The sequence below is a fragment of the Mytilus edulis genome, chromosome 9, assembly GCF_963676685.1.
Source record: "Mytilus edulis chromosome 9, xbMytEdul2.2, whole genome shotgun sequence".
NCBI lineage: Eukaryota > Metazoa > Mollusca > Bivalvia > Mytilida > Mytilidae > Mytilus > Mytilus edulis.
This window is the reverse complement of record NC_092352.1, coordinates 72034076-72051569: the sequence shown is the minus strand read 5'-3', so window position 1 is coordinate 72051569 and position 17494 is coordinate 72034076. Positions and strand designations below refer to the sequence as shown.

General features: G+C 31.5%; 1 long non-coding RNA gene across 1 annotated transcript; it reads left to right on the top strand.

The window, feature by feature from the left end:
- The first annotated feature begins 9576 nt into the window (after positions 1-9576).
- On the top strand, positions 9577-11558 carry LOC139488982 (uncharacterized). The gene is made up of 3 exons (XR_011656127.1): positions 9577-9700; positions 10600-10727; positions 11438-11558. It is a non-coding gene; the product is annotated as an uncharacterized lncRNA (long non-coding RNA).
- The last annotated feature ends 5936 nt before the right edge of the window (positions 11559-17494 follow it).

Genomic DNA, 17494 nt, shown 5'->3' with positions numbered 1-17494 from the left:
ACAACGCCAAAACAAAACCCGAAAAACAAAACGAAAAAAACATCGGTAATATGCATGTGTCATTTATATCCAAGTGAACTTGAAATTAAAGATACTACCGACACAGATAAACTGCTTCATATTTAGACTTAATACCAAAATTTATGACAAACGCGATGATTTTAATTTTCCTATAGTCAACTTTCGATTTCTGTGTAGCAACATCCCAACGGCACTAGTGGAGTTTGTGTTGTTTCTTAATTAATATTTATAACTGTTGATGTAAATGTCCTTTGGTTTTATGAGTCTTTGTTTACTGCTTGGTTTTGATTGTTATTGTTTTATCTTTAATTTGTGTGATAGTTTTGATTCGTATCGAATTGTGAGGACCTGCATTGTCTAGGTTTTAAAATTATATATGGTTTCCCATGGTTAATGGAAACGTCACAATTTGCAATTAAAAACATTTTGATTTATATTAACACACACCTGAAATCATAACATTCTAAGAGGAAACTAAAAAAGTCTCTTGTAGAGAGTTGACTCATTGGCAATCATACCACATCTTCTTTTAATTAAAAGTTGTGGATCATGGATTCTCTATATGACCACAGTAAAAAAATTAAACATGTAATAACATGTTTTTAACGAGAAAAAATTATGTACACAACAACTTTCAGCTATTTGTCATTTCCTCAGATAACAATTATATTATAATAGAAAACGGCACAGTAAGAATAAAACAAAGAATGTTAATATCGTATGAGAAATTTTCAAGATCAGTGTATATTTTACAAAATGATGACACTTATATAACTGTCAGTGAAATCTGGATAACTTTAGGTAATTTAACAATCTAAGTCTATCAAATCTGAATACCGATGTTCCTGTTCATAGGGGGAATTTCGTAAGTTTATCATGCTTTTTAGCTCACCTTTCCTAAAAGGAAATGTGAGCTTTTGCCATCACTTGGCGTCCGTCGTCGTCCGTCCGTTGTCGTCGTCCGTCCGTTCGTCCGTCGTCGTCGTCCGTCCGTCCGTCCGTCCGTCGTCGTCGTCGTCGTAAACTATTTCAAAGATCTTCTTCTCTGAAACTACTTAACCAATTCAAACGAAACTTCATCTGATTGATTCCTAGGGTATCTATAATAAAGTTTGTGTTTTAATTCCCATTTCATCAAAAAACATGGCCGCCATGGCTAAAATAGATTATAGGGGTAAAATGCAGTTGTTAGCTTATAACTCAAAAACCAAAGCATTTAGAGCAAATCTGACATGGGGGTAAAATTGTTTATCAGGTCAAGATCTATCTGCCCTGAAATTTTCAAATGAATCGGACAACCTGTTGTTAGGTTGCTGCCCCTGAATTGGTAATTTTAAGGAAATTTTGCTGTTTTTGGTTATTATCTTGAATATTATTATAGATAGAGATAAACTGTAAACAACAAAAATGTTCAGCAAAGTAAGATTTACAAATAATTTTTGCATGACCGAAATGGTCAGTTGACCCCTTTAGAAGTTATGGCCCTTTATAGTCAATTTTTAACCATTTTCCGTAAATCTTAGTTATCTTTTACAAAAATCTTCTCCTCTTGAAGCACTGGGCTAAATTGAACCAAACTTAGCAACAATCATCATTGGGGTATCTAGTTTAAAAATTGTGTTCGGTGACCCGGCAAACCAACCAAGATGGACACCATGGCTAAAAATAGAACATAGGGGTAAAATCAGTTTTTTGGCTTATAACTCAAAAACCAAAACATTTAGAGCAAATCTGACATGGGGGTAAAATTGTTAATCAGGTCAAGATCTATCTGCCCTGAAATTTTCAGATGAATCGGACAACCCGTTGTTGGGTTGCCGCCCCTGAATTGGTAATTTTAAGGAAATTTTGTTGTTTTTGGTTATTATCTTGAATATTATTATAGATGTAGATAAACTGTAAACAGCAATAATGTAATGCTTGGGGTATACAATGTTTTTTATACTTTCATCATAAATTATATTATGAACATGAGACAAACGAGACATTTCAGTGTGTCCACTCTTGTTTTTTGCTTTTGAAGAAGATATGACAGAATCGAAGAACCATTTATATTAATTGAAAACCCAAAATAATCATTGATGGAAGATTTAAGCAAAAAAAAAAATTAAGGTGAGCGATTCAGGCTCTTGAGAGCCTCTTGTTTACGTTTCTTGAGCGGTGTGAGAAAAATATTTCTCCTCACTAGTGAAATATTTGTTCTCGGCAAATGATTAGTTGAAATTTGATTATGACGTCTAAGTTCTTTTGATTTCTTCTCAAATTTCATATTTTGACTGCACGAAAAAAGCGATCATGACGTCGCATATAAAGAACACAACTTTCTGAAAAACTTTTAAAAGAAGGGAAAAAATCATTACAGAAACAGATTCTTATACTATAACTCAAGTATAACGATATTACTCTACTCTCAATAGTTAAATTCAAATGATATAGAAAGCTCGACAAGCCTGGCGCTTGAAATAATAAGATTTAACTGCCTCGAGTGGAGAAATATCGTAACACACTTGTTGCAGTGTAGGAATCTATACATCTGAAGTACGCCTCCAGGTGCGGGATTTTCTCGCTGTATTGAAGACCCTTTGGTGGTCTTCGGCTGTTGTTGTGCATATCTCTTTGACATATTTCCCATTTTCAGTTTTATTTCTATATTAAAAAAAAAACTTGATTACATTTTTTAATAAAAAAAAGTTATTTCATTATGATGCAATCCGACAGGGAAAAATACAACAATTCTCTTCCACACATCTATTACCTTTAACCTTTTTTTGACAGAACCATAGCGTGTTTTCTTACAAAAGCATTAGGAATAACACATGCTCCTGAATTCACAAGGAAGATTCTAAACTGTTGTTTAAAACAAACACACACTTTTAGTGATTTAATACTTGTAAATATCACATACAATTAAAGTATACATGCAGTTTAAACGAAAACAATGAAATTGAAGGCTCATGCAAGAGGTAAACACAATTAACATGTGAAGTACAAAAAAAGTATTCAGATGACCACTACATTCATTAGTATATAACTTATGAACTATTTAGAGGAAAATTTCTATAGAAAAATACACTATAATTTAACACAGAAAACACAAACTTAAGACAATTTTTTTATTAGGTTTAAACTGAATATTTTTGTTTTCTAAGTGGATAATTCCCTCTCAATTTTCTTTTTAATTAAGTACCTTAAGATATTAAAAAAAAGAATAGGTCACGTATAGTCACAAATGGTTTGTCTTAGAATTGAAAAGAGCATGGAACTATCTCTACTCGAGGCATCGAATTAAATGTTTCCATTCAGACCAAATGTACATGTAGCTGCGAAATTTATGTTATAAACTTCCGTAAAGCCACACAAACGCCATCGATTTTTATAAATAGGAAACTGAAAAAGAAATTGTTTGACATATAAAAGCATTATAAAATCTTACTATTCTTTGGGAGTAAAAAATATACAAACGTTAGTCTATACAAATTAGTGCGTTTGGTGTGCTGATTGTTAAATTGTAAATTTAAAGTTTTTCTACAAATAGTTATCTTTAAGTACTTGAATAATTGTTGTTCTGCTCGGTAGCCTCAAGTCTTCACGAACTTTAAGAGCGGATGTTAAATTAAAAAAAAACACATTGTGTATATATTTCCGTGTATTTTTTTTTTCTTTTAATTTTTAAATCCATATCGAATGCAAAATATTTTGAAACTATGTTTTTTCACGTATTTTTTCTGTTTTAAATATGTATTCAGTAACAGGTTAAGAAGATTACTAAAAACCCTCACATATGTTGTCATCAGCTAGATACGAAAATGACATAAATATGTCTCATTGCAATGACACATGAAGTAGAAATTGGTGGCCGAAAAGTATATGTGCATGCAGGCACATTGGCAATAACCAAACATTGGAATTGTTTGTTTGTTGGCGTTAAACGCGTTAAACGTAATCAGTGCACAGCACCCTTTGAGATATCAGGACGTCTATTTTGGTCTGATGTTAGTAACTACATTTCCAAGAAAATATACAATCGAACTCCCGTAGACATGATTGTTATCGTTTTAAGAGATGAATGGAGTCAAAGATATCCTTCTTATTACTATCACTCAGTATGTAAGTGAATACCAATCATAGGATTTAGGATAATGTCCTCTTAGACATATAAATACCTTGAGAGACTTAAAATCATAATCAGAGTTTCATCCATAAATATTATTGATGTTATATCATACAAAATGTATATAGATATAGAAAGATGTGGTATGAGTGCCAATGAGACAACTCACCATCCAAGTCATAATTTATAAAAGTAAACCATTATAATTCAAGGTTCGGTCTTCAACACGGAGTCTTCGCTCACAACGAACAGCAAGCTATAAAGGACCACAAAAGGACTAGTGTAATAAAGAAAAGGTTAAAAAGGTCAAATAAAGTACAAAATTGAGGACCAAAATTCCTAATACGTACAGCTAGGGTAATCTATTCCTGAGGTAGAAAAACCTTAGTATTCAAAATATTGGAAGTCAAATCATTATTCGGAACATATCAATGATATTTCTTGTCAACACCGCGGAATAAAAACTCCACACGCATACAGTGTAACTATGATATCAGGAACCATGCGAATACGTATTGACACCATGTGATATTTCATGTGTATTATTAGTTACATAGTGTGTCAGTGACCTAACATGATATTTACTGACCACGTATATATCATATGAGGTCACTAACACACAGTGACTATTTAACGAGTTTATCTTACCGACTATCTTTATTTGTTGAATTAAGACTAGAGTTGTCTCATTGGCTATCATAACACATCTCCTTATTCTATATTAAAGTGTTCAAGTGTTTAATTTTAAGAACCTTCTTCAATTGGTCTGCATTTTTGTTTGTTTTTTTGTTTTTTTGTCACAGAACTGGTTTTTTTTCTTTCTTATAATGCAAACAATAACTATTTATTATCAACAACCTTGATATAACAATATTAAACAGAACATTAATACTCTTAAATAGTCAAACAGTGCCAAAGTAGTAAATCCACTACTAACCGTGTATTAAATTAAGTCCCGCCTCCCTACTAACCTAATATTGAAAATTTACGGTCTTCACGAGGTCCCTTTTAACGAATCATATTCCAAGAAATGTATAGGAGGTAAGATAAATAGACAATAATAGTGCATTGACTTGATATATCAACGATATAAGGATGAGGCTTAGAAACGGGGAAATGCGAGGCTGTGCCGAGCATTTTCCCCGTTTCGGGCCGAATCCTTATATCGTTGATATGTCAAGTCAATGCACTATTATTGTCTTTATACTGCAATCTAAAAAAACATTTTCAATTGTTGTTTATTGTGTTAATGTTATTTATTTGATTTAAATATTGGGAAAAATCCCCCTTTAAAAAGGCCTCATATCACACAGACGGAGAAATATAACACGATGAAATGTACATCATTACCGCTATCAATGATGAACGAATTCGTTGCAGACTAAAATATCAACAATAAGCATAAAACATAATGATTTATAGGTTGCAAACAAAAAAATATTAATAAGTGAAATATTTTTTCCCAAAAATTGCAAAAGAAACAAGTTTGAGTCGTTAAACGCATCGTTGTTTACATTGGAAACAAGAACAGGTTGAAGAGGTGGTATGAATAATTAAATATAATTTCGACAATTTCTATTTAAATATTCATGAGGAAAAGTGATATCAGGTCAGTGACTATATATGGCATAGAAAAATACAGTCAACGCATTTTGACTGCTCAAATAGAACGAGTGCAGTATAAACAATAATACATAGTTACAGTCGTATCAACTAGTACGGTTGTCTATCATCTGTCGCAATTGAATCAATCATTGAGGTACCAACCGTCATCCATTTATCCATGAAACCGTATCTTCTGGCATTTACAGTACTACAGCGGTTGTAATAACTGTCACAGATATACTCATGACCGCGTAACGTAATCTGTGAAATTTTCATATGGATGATTTCATCTTCACCACTTGGAATTCTGGGTTCAATATATACATGATATAGTTTCCTTGTGAACAACAACATTCCATCAAAGAAATCACGGTAAGAATCGACAGCCTTTGAATTTTGCACCAACTGGTAGATATAAATGTATATTCACCGTGTGCACATGATGCAGACGCTGCAAGAATGTTGCTACATAAAACTGTAAAGATGGAAATTTTACAATGAAAATTTCAAATTGTATCTCTTTTGGCGGAAAGTTTTACTTTCAAATGACTCTCAATTTATGGTGTCCATATTATAATTTACTCGATACAATGCTTAAGATGTAATATGGAACGCTGTATCATCTTTCTAAATGTACATGTAGCATACTTGAAACTTGGTGTTTTGACAACATGAATAATATAATAATATAAAAGTTTTGGTACCAGTTTTAAGTAAAAAATGATTGCGTTATAAAAATTTACGCCACTTCCTAGAATACTAATATAATCTGTCAGATATAACTAACATTCAATTACACAGATTGTTGTAGCTGCTGGGGACATATCAAACACGAAAACGAATCATGGGTAGCAGTACAATACAACATAATAATAATAATAATCAGCAGTATTACTATGTTAAATTCGTGATTGAGGTATTGAAACTTAATACATGTATGTGTTTACAAAAAGGAACAGACAAAATAAGTGTGTTTGTTTAATTGCTGACAATTGTTTCCCTTTATTTGCTATTGTTTACTTTTCACTTCAATTCCTATGATAAGAATACATATTATAGTTATACTGCCTTTCGAATAAAGTAAGGTTGTAATTAGTTATCAAAAGTACCAGGATTATAGTTTAGTACGCCAGATGCGCGTTTCGTATACATAAAACTGATCAGTGACGCGTGAAATTACTCCGAGATAGACGCTGTAAATAAATTTTCCAAGTTTTTGTTTGGAGACTGCCACCTAAATATAATCGTGAACGACAATATACGCCAACACATAGCAAATTCTTATTTAGAAGTTGACCTTAACATTATGAAACGACGCAACACCAAACATTTTTCCTTATTGTCCATTTGGAAAACTTAATTGCAATGATACACTTCAATAGATTAAGACTTCTTGAAAAAATATTTGAATTCCGTTGACACAAAAAATATAAAACAGAGTATAAAATTATGTCTGTTTGGTCCTCATAAAAACAGAAACAAAATGAAGTAATACAATCATAAACAGCAAGACATTCAAACAATAGTCGAAAGAGGAAAAGATGCTAACGAGTCATATCATTTCATGTAGCAAAAAGAAGACATACGAGATGTATATCATTTTGATTTCGTGGTTGCAAGATGTTGTACACCTAAAGTCATGCGATTCTTTAAGTGTTTCAGAAACATATGCCAAACTAGCATTTTGTAGCATTTGCCGTGTATTCTAAAGAATAACAATAAAGAACAAATCGGAAATTAATAAGAGTTGCTCTGTTGGCTTCAAGGGCAAGGGTGAACTTATTATTTAAATTAGATTTGAGTTAACAGACAGTACACTGTTTGTCTTACAGGACCATATCTTCATGTATTTCTATATCACAAAAAACGAATACATTTATGAATAAATAAGAGCATATAGTGATACAGTACTACTGGAACAATAGAACAATTAGCTTCCAGACTTATATACTTCAGACGTTTATTTAATAGTTCCATTACGTATTTCCTTCCCAAATAATTGGCAGTTCAAAATGCTCCTAAATCCACAAGGAATAATTTCAACTTTTTTGTTGGTTTTTTTTTTTTAAACTTTTTCTGATTGAAAACATTCAAGTGTCACATACACATGGAACATTAATATTTTTTAAAAGAAAGCAATGAAATAGTGAGACAGAATACTTAATAATTTTTTTTTTTGTAGTGTTAACTAATCTCATACAAGGTGTAAATACAATTCGAACAATACGAAAGATATCATGTACTCAGATGTCTACTATCTCAATTAGTGTATCTTTGGGGCCTATAAAAGCTTTGAGGAAAATCCCTATAAAAATTTAAAGGTACATTATTACTGGATGCACAATGCACATGTTTCAACCAGTTTTGTTCTGTTTTTGTTTAATTGATTAATTGAGTGATTGAATAAACTTTTTTAATAAAAAAACGTTAGGTTTTTTTTAGTAGATAATTTCTATCAATTGCTTTTTATTAAGTGCCTTCAAAGCACTAAAGATGGTCGCGAAACGATAGGAACACAAAAATATTACAAAATCTTACTATTCTCTGAAATGAAAAGTATTTCTATTTAAGTGCTTGAATAATTGTTTTGTTCTTTATCTCACATCTTGGTGAACACCCTTCCCAATCTCTTTCAGAGAGGATGTTACACTGAAAATGACACATTTTGTTTATATATTTCCGTGTAATTATTTTATCATTCTAGCATCCATATTGCATTCGTGATATTATACAAATATGTATCTTGATGTATATGTTCTTTTTGGATTTATATATTCAATAAAAGGTATGGTAGGTTCCTAAGATAATATGCTAGTAAACATAATAGCTCAAACTGCTAGATTTCAGGCACAAAGGCTAATATGTTTACATATATCAATACCATAAAATATTGAGTGACAATAGGATGCCGGAAAGTATGTGTGGAAACATGTACAAACACAAACAAATAGAATTTGAAATTGTATTACTATGAATAATCATACATTTATCTTATATAAAATGGATGTTTTATGATTAAAGTTTTTCATGGAAAGTGCAACCTGTTGATCTAAATTTGTTGTACCTTAGTCTTGTATATTTGACCTTATATGATTTGAAACAAACAATCTTATTTCATTTGATAGATATGTCACCGATCGATTTGTTTATCATAAGTTCCCAGCTGTTAATCCCGTAGCACTTCATTTATTAGGTACTTATGCTACTGATGTACGTTCGGATATTCATTTTACAATCCTATTTTAACTTTCAGTAGTGAATGAATAGCAATTGTATAGTCCAAGTGTTATCAGAGTCAATTTTCTGATTGACAGTTCAATAATGATGTTAATCTCATATGTTTGACATTCGAATTCTAAATTAACGGCGGTCACTTTTCAGGTAGAGTTCTGTTCTACATATTTTGTTGCAAAAAAGAAACAAATCAAGTTAAGCGTAGAAGAGGGTATATAAAAAACTAAAATAATAAAAATTACATGTATACAGTTTTGTCTGATAACATTTTGTCCTAATATCAAACATATGAAACCTTCCAACAGGAGGATATTCCGCTACCTGTATTTCAATATGGCAGCTGTGGACAAGTGAATTGTAGATTTGAAATGAAAAAAAATTGTATAAAGATTGCAGTATAATTCATGTAGTTACTTATCAACAGTCGTTGTTATTGCGAAAATGAATAAATTACATAACTTTTTATCCTACATACGTAGGTGATATTGTCACAATACATAATTTTTCAAACAGGGACTACATTCAAGGTCACAAATGAGCAGAGCGTTTGGAATCCGCAGTTTGATTGTGGAACAGGTTACGAAATGGCTGGTAAAAATGCCTTTAGCAACTGTCAACCGGAAACGTGCAAGAAGATAAATCTAGATATAGATGACCAAAGAATTAAGATCAACTACACATATTGGTTAAATGGATATATGTTGACGTCACCAATCATGGAATATCTTGGTAATGTTCGATACATTCGTTAAGATTAGCATACATAATGTTTCAAAACGTATATGACCTAAAGATGTTAAACATGTTTTTAACTTCAAATCATTTTCCATTGACGTTACTTTTTCAATGCCCTCACAATAGGAAATTGTAACCAATGAATAACTGAGATCAAACGAACCACACATTGATTAATTTTTTTTTATACAATGGGTGCAGAAAGGGACAAATTGACGAAAAATTAGAGAAACATATACATATTATATATATATAATAGTGTTGATTTGACAGTGCATGTAGATTGTTGCATGGAAAATGCAATCATTTTAGAAATACAATATTAGATATAAAATTTGAAAAGTTCCGAGTGATTTGGACTTGGTTATTCTTAAGAGAATTAAGATCGTGTGACTACCTTTAGACTTATGCTTTTTATATGCTGCTGTGCTGTTGTGCTGTAGAGTCGTATCATACAATTTTCATTTATTAAATTGTATACAAATGTTAAACAGTACATTGTATCATTTATAGTTATGATATTACATAACATTGTGTATGTAATTGGCAGTTTTTTCATCTTCCCTTTTGTGTTATGTTCTGTGATTTAATAATGATCAGTTCAATATGATATTCAACTTTCTTCTTATTAAAACTTAAATCTACATTATCTTAAATTCATTTCGTCTATTTCGTGTAATTATCTATTTTGCTAAATTATATATCACAAAAATACTGATCTCTGAGGAAAATTTAAAACGGAAAGTCCCTGATCAAATGGCAAAATCAAAAGCTAAAACACATCAACCGAAAGGGTAACAACTGTCATATTCCCGATTTCGAACAGCGTTTTTCTAATGCAGAATATGGGGGAAATTAAATAATTTTAACTTTACATACAAACTGTTTTACAGGTTGTTTCAAAATGAGGTCAACTGAAATTGGAGCATACAGGACTACTATTCCTAATAATGACGTTCTCATGTGTTCTCTCTTCTGTAAAGGACATGGATTCAACACGGACTCTGTTATTATATTAAAGGTGTGCACAGTTTTTATCCATTATAGTGTAGTACTATAATTTTTGTTAATAAAACATGGTTACTATTTATATGATACCAGTAACCAAGTGAATATAAGTTAGTATATCGTCATGCACTGAACATGATAATTTTGCTGAGAATAACAAACAGTAATAATTTGGTAATCATGAATAGCAATAGATGAACCCTAAACCCACAGGCCTAAATCATAGAAATTCATAAAAATTCTTCCATGAAAAAAAAGAGTTAATATTTGTTTGATATAACAAAATTACTCCGAGATAGAAGGTGTTGGTATGTTTTCAAAATTTTTGTAAAGAGACTGCCACCTATATATCATCATGCATGACAATATACGTCAACACAAGTCCTTTTTCAGTAGTTGACATTAACATTATGCAACGAAGCAAGGCCATAAAATCAAATGTTAGATCCCTTAATAATTCCGACGTGCAATTTAGTAGCAAGCTTCATAGGGTACGATACATTTAATGTAACTAATAAGTAGAAATTGTTATACAAAGTCCATACAGGCATATAACGAATCTAGAATTATACAATATTGTAACTTCATTACTACCAGTTCATGAAAGCCGTAGCACACGTTTGACTAGAAATCCTTTGTTAATGCCGACCACACTTGATCCTTTGATATATATGTTCCGCTTTATACGTAATAAAAATTTATCAAATGTCAATGTTTATTAAGGAAGACGCATGCTCTTGCTTGCCAAGTAGTAACTTGATTGAAATGACAAAACGGATTGACAGCAGAATGCATCAAAATCACAATGTCGGATGTTTAGTACAATGTCCCGGAGACAACACAGATCAATGTGGTGACAGCAATTACTTTTCTGTGTATAACATAACAGAGAACGAAACTAAAGGTAAAACGTGCATTTCACATAAAAGCAACATTAGTTTGGTCTTGACATGATCTAGGGAATTCATTTCTATTAGTAATTGTATTTTCACAGATGTGATTTGATTTAGAGTTTTTATGTTTTAACGCCTCTTTTAACCACCGCTTTTGGGCCATTTCGTGGGGCCAGTTTTTATTGGTGGAGGAAGCTGGAGTACACATAGAAAATCACCGACCTTGGATAGGAAAACTGACAACTAGTCAATTAAGATTGAAGTCGAGTGCACCCGCATGAGCGGCGTTGGAACTCACACACTCAGTGTTGACAGGCAAATGAATACAGTAGTAACTACATAGACCACTCGGCCACCGACATCCATTTGTAACAGATGTGTAATTGTGCTTTAAAGATTAGAATCCGCCAGCGATGACTGGGCCTGATTAGACCGCGCGCGCACTCTACTTATGTTTGAAAGTTTGCTATTGTAATTATTCTCATGGCTATGAAGGTAGAGTCATGTTATACCTCCATCTTTAATTGCAGGATTCCAGTACAAAATCGGTCAATTTATTTGTCCAAATCGGCAAATATGGAGACATATTTGTATTTATTGGTGATACTGCTTATTTATATAAAGAAAACCTAGTGATTTATCGCATTACCAAAAGGTTTAAAAAGATACCAAATATTAGTGTTTTTCAGAATTTTCTTTTCAACTTACCCTTTAAGGTAATATAATTCTTTAGTACAAATATACCGGACTCATTTTTTTTTACATGTAGCAAGAAAACAAGTTTGGTAAAACCATTTTTATTTTCATTTTACTGAAACATATTATTTCAAAATTCTATCTCATAGATTTATGTTTATCAAAAAATGTGTTTCATCATGGACAATCTAAGCAATTTTGGCATTTTTTTAAGGCTCGTAGCTTGAAAATAGCAAGGGGATCCATACTTTTAATTATAGTTAAAAAAAAAAGCGTAGTAAAATCTTTATTTTGACAAAGTATAAGAAAATTCTATCTGAGGAAATACATACCGATGAACTATCTTAATCGTGATATTCTTGCTACTGGAAAAACTTTGTGACAGAGACATTGGCTTTTCTTATGTGAGTTCATTGAATTCAAAAATGAAAATGAGTTCAAGGACACAACCAATTTTATGATCTTGGACTTCTGCCCATCACCAAATCCGTTAAGAAACAGCTTAAGGTATCAAATAAAAAAAGTACTAAGTGTTTTAATTACTTGCGATGTGTCGATAAAATGTCAATCGAAGGTGATATTAAAACAATGTTGTCCCCTACAGTATGCATAATGTCTAACAATATCTACATGATAATATAAGGTAATTACAATCATATAACTCGCCTAGGGGCTTATGACTTCAAGTTTTTTATGACCTCAACATTGATATCATAATCAAAAGTCCCCGTTTTACATTTTAATCTTTGTCTGTACTTTATTTTTGAACATAGGGGTCTGAAGGTAAGGAGACATATGAAAAGTGAGCATGCAATACTTAAAGGAGCCATGTTTGAACTTATTAAATTTAAAAGTGTATAGAACCATATATTATTCAAGTCACTGAGAAGTAATATATTTTATCTATCATATCAAACTATCTGCATAGTACTTAAAATGTTCTGTACCAAATAAGGAATATGGCAGTTGTTACATGTATCTGATAGTTCGTCTTTCTGTATGATGCATTGTCTTTTGTTTTTTGTTGCACTTCAATGTTAAATTGTTTGCCTCCTATAATTGATGTGTTTCCCTCGATTTTAGATTGTAGCCCAGATTTGGTTTCTCTCAATCGATTTATGACTTTTGAACAGCGGTATAATACTGCAAACACCCCGACAGTTCCACCTCCGATCTGCATACTACTCTACACAATCGATGGAGTAAAAAAAATAGTTCCGGAACGGAAACGATCCCTGTACGGAGTTTGATAATACTGTTGCACTTATTATCGAACTATGAAACCGAAAGTAACATTATCTTTTGTATTTACACATAAAAAATACATTCAAACTAGGTAATTTATGAATTTCTTGATTTAGCTACTTTTTGACACCGGGAGTGATGTTTTATATTACCATTATTGGTTTATATTCTCCTCATTCTTTTTTCAAAGTTCAGAAAAAGGGAGGTGTTTAAAAAGACATTTTGACACTGAGGCCAATACTTGAATTCTAAGTTTAATAGATGTATTATATTTGAATAGAGAGACCCTCATTTGTTCTTACATTTATCTAATGAGATATTGGAGATATTGGAGATCTGAATTATGATTTATTCTACAAAAAGGTCGAGAGCATTCATGTTTTTGTGAAAATCTACAAAATAAAGCAATTGAGGAGTGTAAAACTTGTCCAGAGGATCTACAGTTCCTATGTCATAACATATCAGACAAAGGTAATGTATACTGTGCAATTTAATAGATGTATCTTACTTTCCGATATGTTCCTATTCCTTATATGTGAAATATGAACGATACAAATTATTTTTTCCCGATGATTTCAAATAATTATGTTATGTTAGAGAATAAAAGAGTAACGTAAAACAACAGCGAAGTATTTATTTTCTATAGGCTTCTGTTTGTACTGTTAGAAGCCCAGGAAATCCAATATCGACCAAAAAAAATTTTCAACAATCCATGAACTATGATACCCATGAAATACATTAATCCAAAGTACAAGTTGGGTTTGCAATACATCAATTCTTGTTCCAATGTCTCATGTCAAAAGCAGGCGATCAAAAACGCACTATACCTTCGTTACGTCCAGCCACTTCAAAAGTGCATGTTGATAAATGTCTGTTTTACAAGTCATTTCAATTGCCATTTAATAGTAGTCTATGCAATACCATGTGCTGAAAATCCATAAGATTAACTGTCTGAATTAGTTGATACAGTTTGGTTTTGTCAATATTTACATAAAGTTTTTTTTAAGTATGTTCGTTAATGATTCTTGAACAATAAAATACAGTTTTGAAATTGTTATGACAAATTACTTTTAGAATTTCCTATGAAAAATAGGTTTGCGTCATGGTAGGAAAAGTTTGTTACTAAACGGTACTTGTTGTTTGATTTTCTTTTGTACTATACTTTAGAAAATAAGCATGCACAACCTACTGTTGAATGTTATATTTTATAGGGAAAGACAAACGAATAGAAATCAATTGTTCTCAGATCCTTTTAACATTGCGTCAGGAACTAACGACCTGATTAAAATCAGGTGCCTCCTTTAAAATATCAGCACGGTCTGGTAGTAGTTGTGATATAGACACGTTAGCAGTCAACCATAATGATTTTCAATACAGCTTTGTTAAGTTATTGTTTGTGTGGCACACAAGTAAGTAGTATTAAAAAGTAACTGTTAATAATGCAAGTTAAAAACACTCTTTCAATCATCGTTTATTCGTATTACGTAATTAATATTATTGATATCACGGGTCTCATCAAATCTTCAATTAAGTTATGATAACCACGCAAATAAATAAATTGTTTTGGAAAACTAATTGAATATTCTTGTATCATACAAGTGCGTAAACGCATTCATACTATAACATCAAATGATCATCTCTATTTTGCCATTGATCCCAAAATTCATTATGAAATTCAATCAAAGCCAACAAGTTATTATACAATACTGCATTTCATAAATATAAATATCTTACTGAGCGTACATTTTATATCAGATGTGTACATATATTACAACGAATCTTTAATAATCCAAAAACTATTCAGTCGTTTTTAGGTGGAGCTTTAAATTTTGTGCTTAAATATAATTATGATATTGAATAATTGACATGTTCGTTACATATGTTATATCTTACACGTTATTTTAAAAATGATGTTGTTCCCGTTCATTTTTTTAATTCATAATTCAAATAAAATATAATTATGTCAATCATGCTAATATTATAACCCTGTCGCAATAGTCTCAGTAGTTTAACGTTGGTCAGATGTAGTTATCGTTTCTAATTTGTAATGAGATTGATAATTACTTGACGTCTGGTGGCAAATATTTTAATAATTTTCAGAAAAGAACAAATTAATAATAGACACAATAGGTAGGTTAGGTTTTTTTTTTTTATTTCATTACGACTAATTTTGTATAGGTTATCATTTTCGCCCGAGCAGTTAATAATTTTGCTTATGCGGCTCACTGCATGCTGATTTTTATACATATTGTTTTATAAATTTGTGTTTGAAATTTCATCAGCGGATGTAAAGAATACTAATATGCATTGAATAATAACTTTCACTTATCATTAACATCAATATAAGTATTGTCGTCTTTATCGCTTTATTAAGGACGTGCATCAAAATATGACTACAAATGCCTGAGACTTCGTTTAGAAGAGAACAAGAATTTTAAGCTTCTTCCTATTAACTGTACCGAAAAGCGAAAGACCTTATGTCAAAAGATGTCTGGGGAAGGTTAGTATCACATATGTAGTATCTATATTGAGAAAACTGAAGCATACGACCCTCTGTCAAAAGGGAATTAATACATATAGATTATATGGCATTTTTCATATCAGACTCCTTATCAGGCCTAGGCTCGAGAGCTGACATGCTCGAGGGATAATCTTGACCATGGGCTCATATCATCGATATTTCTTAGTTTATTTTGACAAAATTGATCCGTACTGGTTGCTTATAGCGAATTATTATTTTACTACCTCTCTTACATGAATGATTGAACATAAAAAAAAATCTTAATTTAATTCGTGTCTGTATCTCTAAGCTAGTGACCCTTTATGGGACCTTCCGTTTTGGAATTTTCTTTTGAATTTGTAATTTTACTTTTTGCGTAGGCAAACAAGAAGGAAGAAATTCGACAGGTTTTTCTTTCATAATCGTTTAACTATAATTGTCAATCATACTAGGCTTATTAACAAATACGGCATATGCGCATTGTCACTACAGGAAAAAGGTTGGATTTCAGTATTAGTAGATCTTACTTTTTTTAACAGTTTTATTGTTTAAAATTGCTTTTATTTTGAAATTAATAAATTATTAACCAGATACTATGGAATTCCATACATGTTATTATGGTGGTAGTAACTTTAAATCTTATGGTCTGATTTGTCTTAAAGATTTTGACCTGCTTACTAATTTTTAACTTTTACTGTTTTTAATTGGAAATGTTAGCTAGAAATGGTATTTAACTAGTATGTTTCATTTTTAGCCATGGCGCCCATGTAAATTCACTTTCCAAAATAAAAATAAAAACACAAATTGCATACTAGATGCAAAAAGGATCATTCATCAAAATTTGAGTCTAGTTCAGTAGTTTCATATTTAATAAAATTGAGAATGGAAATGGGGAATGTGTCAAAGAGACAACAACCTGACCATAGAACAGACTAACAGCAGAAGGTCACCAACAGGTCTTCAATGCAGCGAGAAAATTCCGCACCCGGAGGCGTCCTTCAGCTGGGCCCTTAACAAATATATATATATTAGTTCAGTGATAATGAACTCCATTCTAAACTCCAAATTTTACACAAGAGACTGAAATTTAAAATAATACAAGACTAAAAAAGGCCAGAGGCTCCTGTTTTGAACACATTTACGTCGAACGGGGGCGCCAAGTTGATCTAACCCTGTGTGCCAGGTGATCTTAAAAGAGAAATCCATAATTTATCAATGAATTTTTTACTATGAAAGAATAAATGTACCTGCTTACTAATTTTTAACTTTTACTGTTTTTAATTGGAAATGTTAGCTAGAAATGGTATTTAACTAGTATGTTTCATTTTTAGCCATGGCGCCCATGTAAATTCACTTTCCAAAATAAAAATAAAAACACAAATTGCATACTAGATGCAAAAAGGATCATTCATCAAAATTTGAGTCTAGTTCAGTAGTTTCATATTT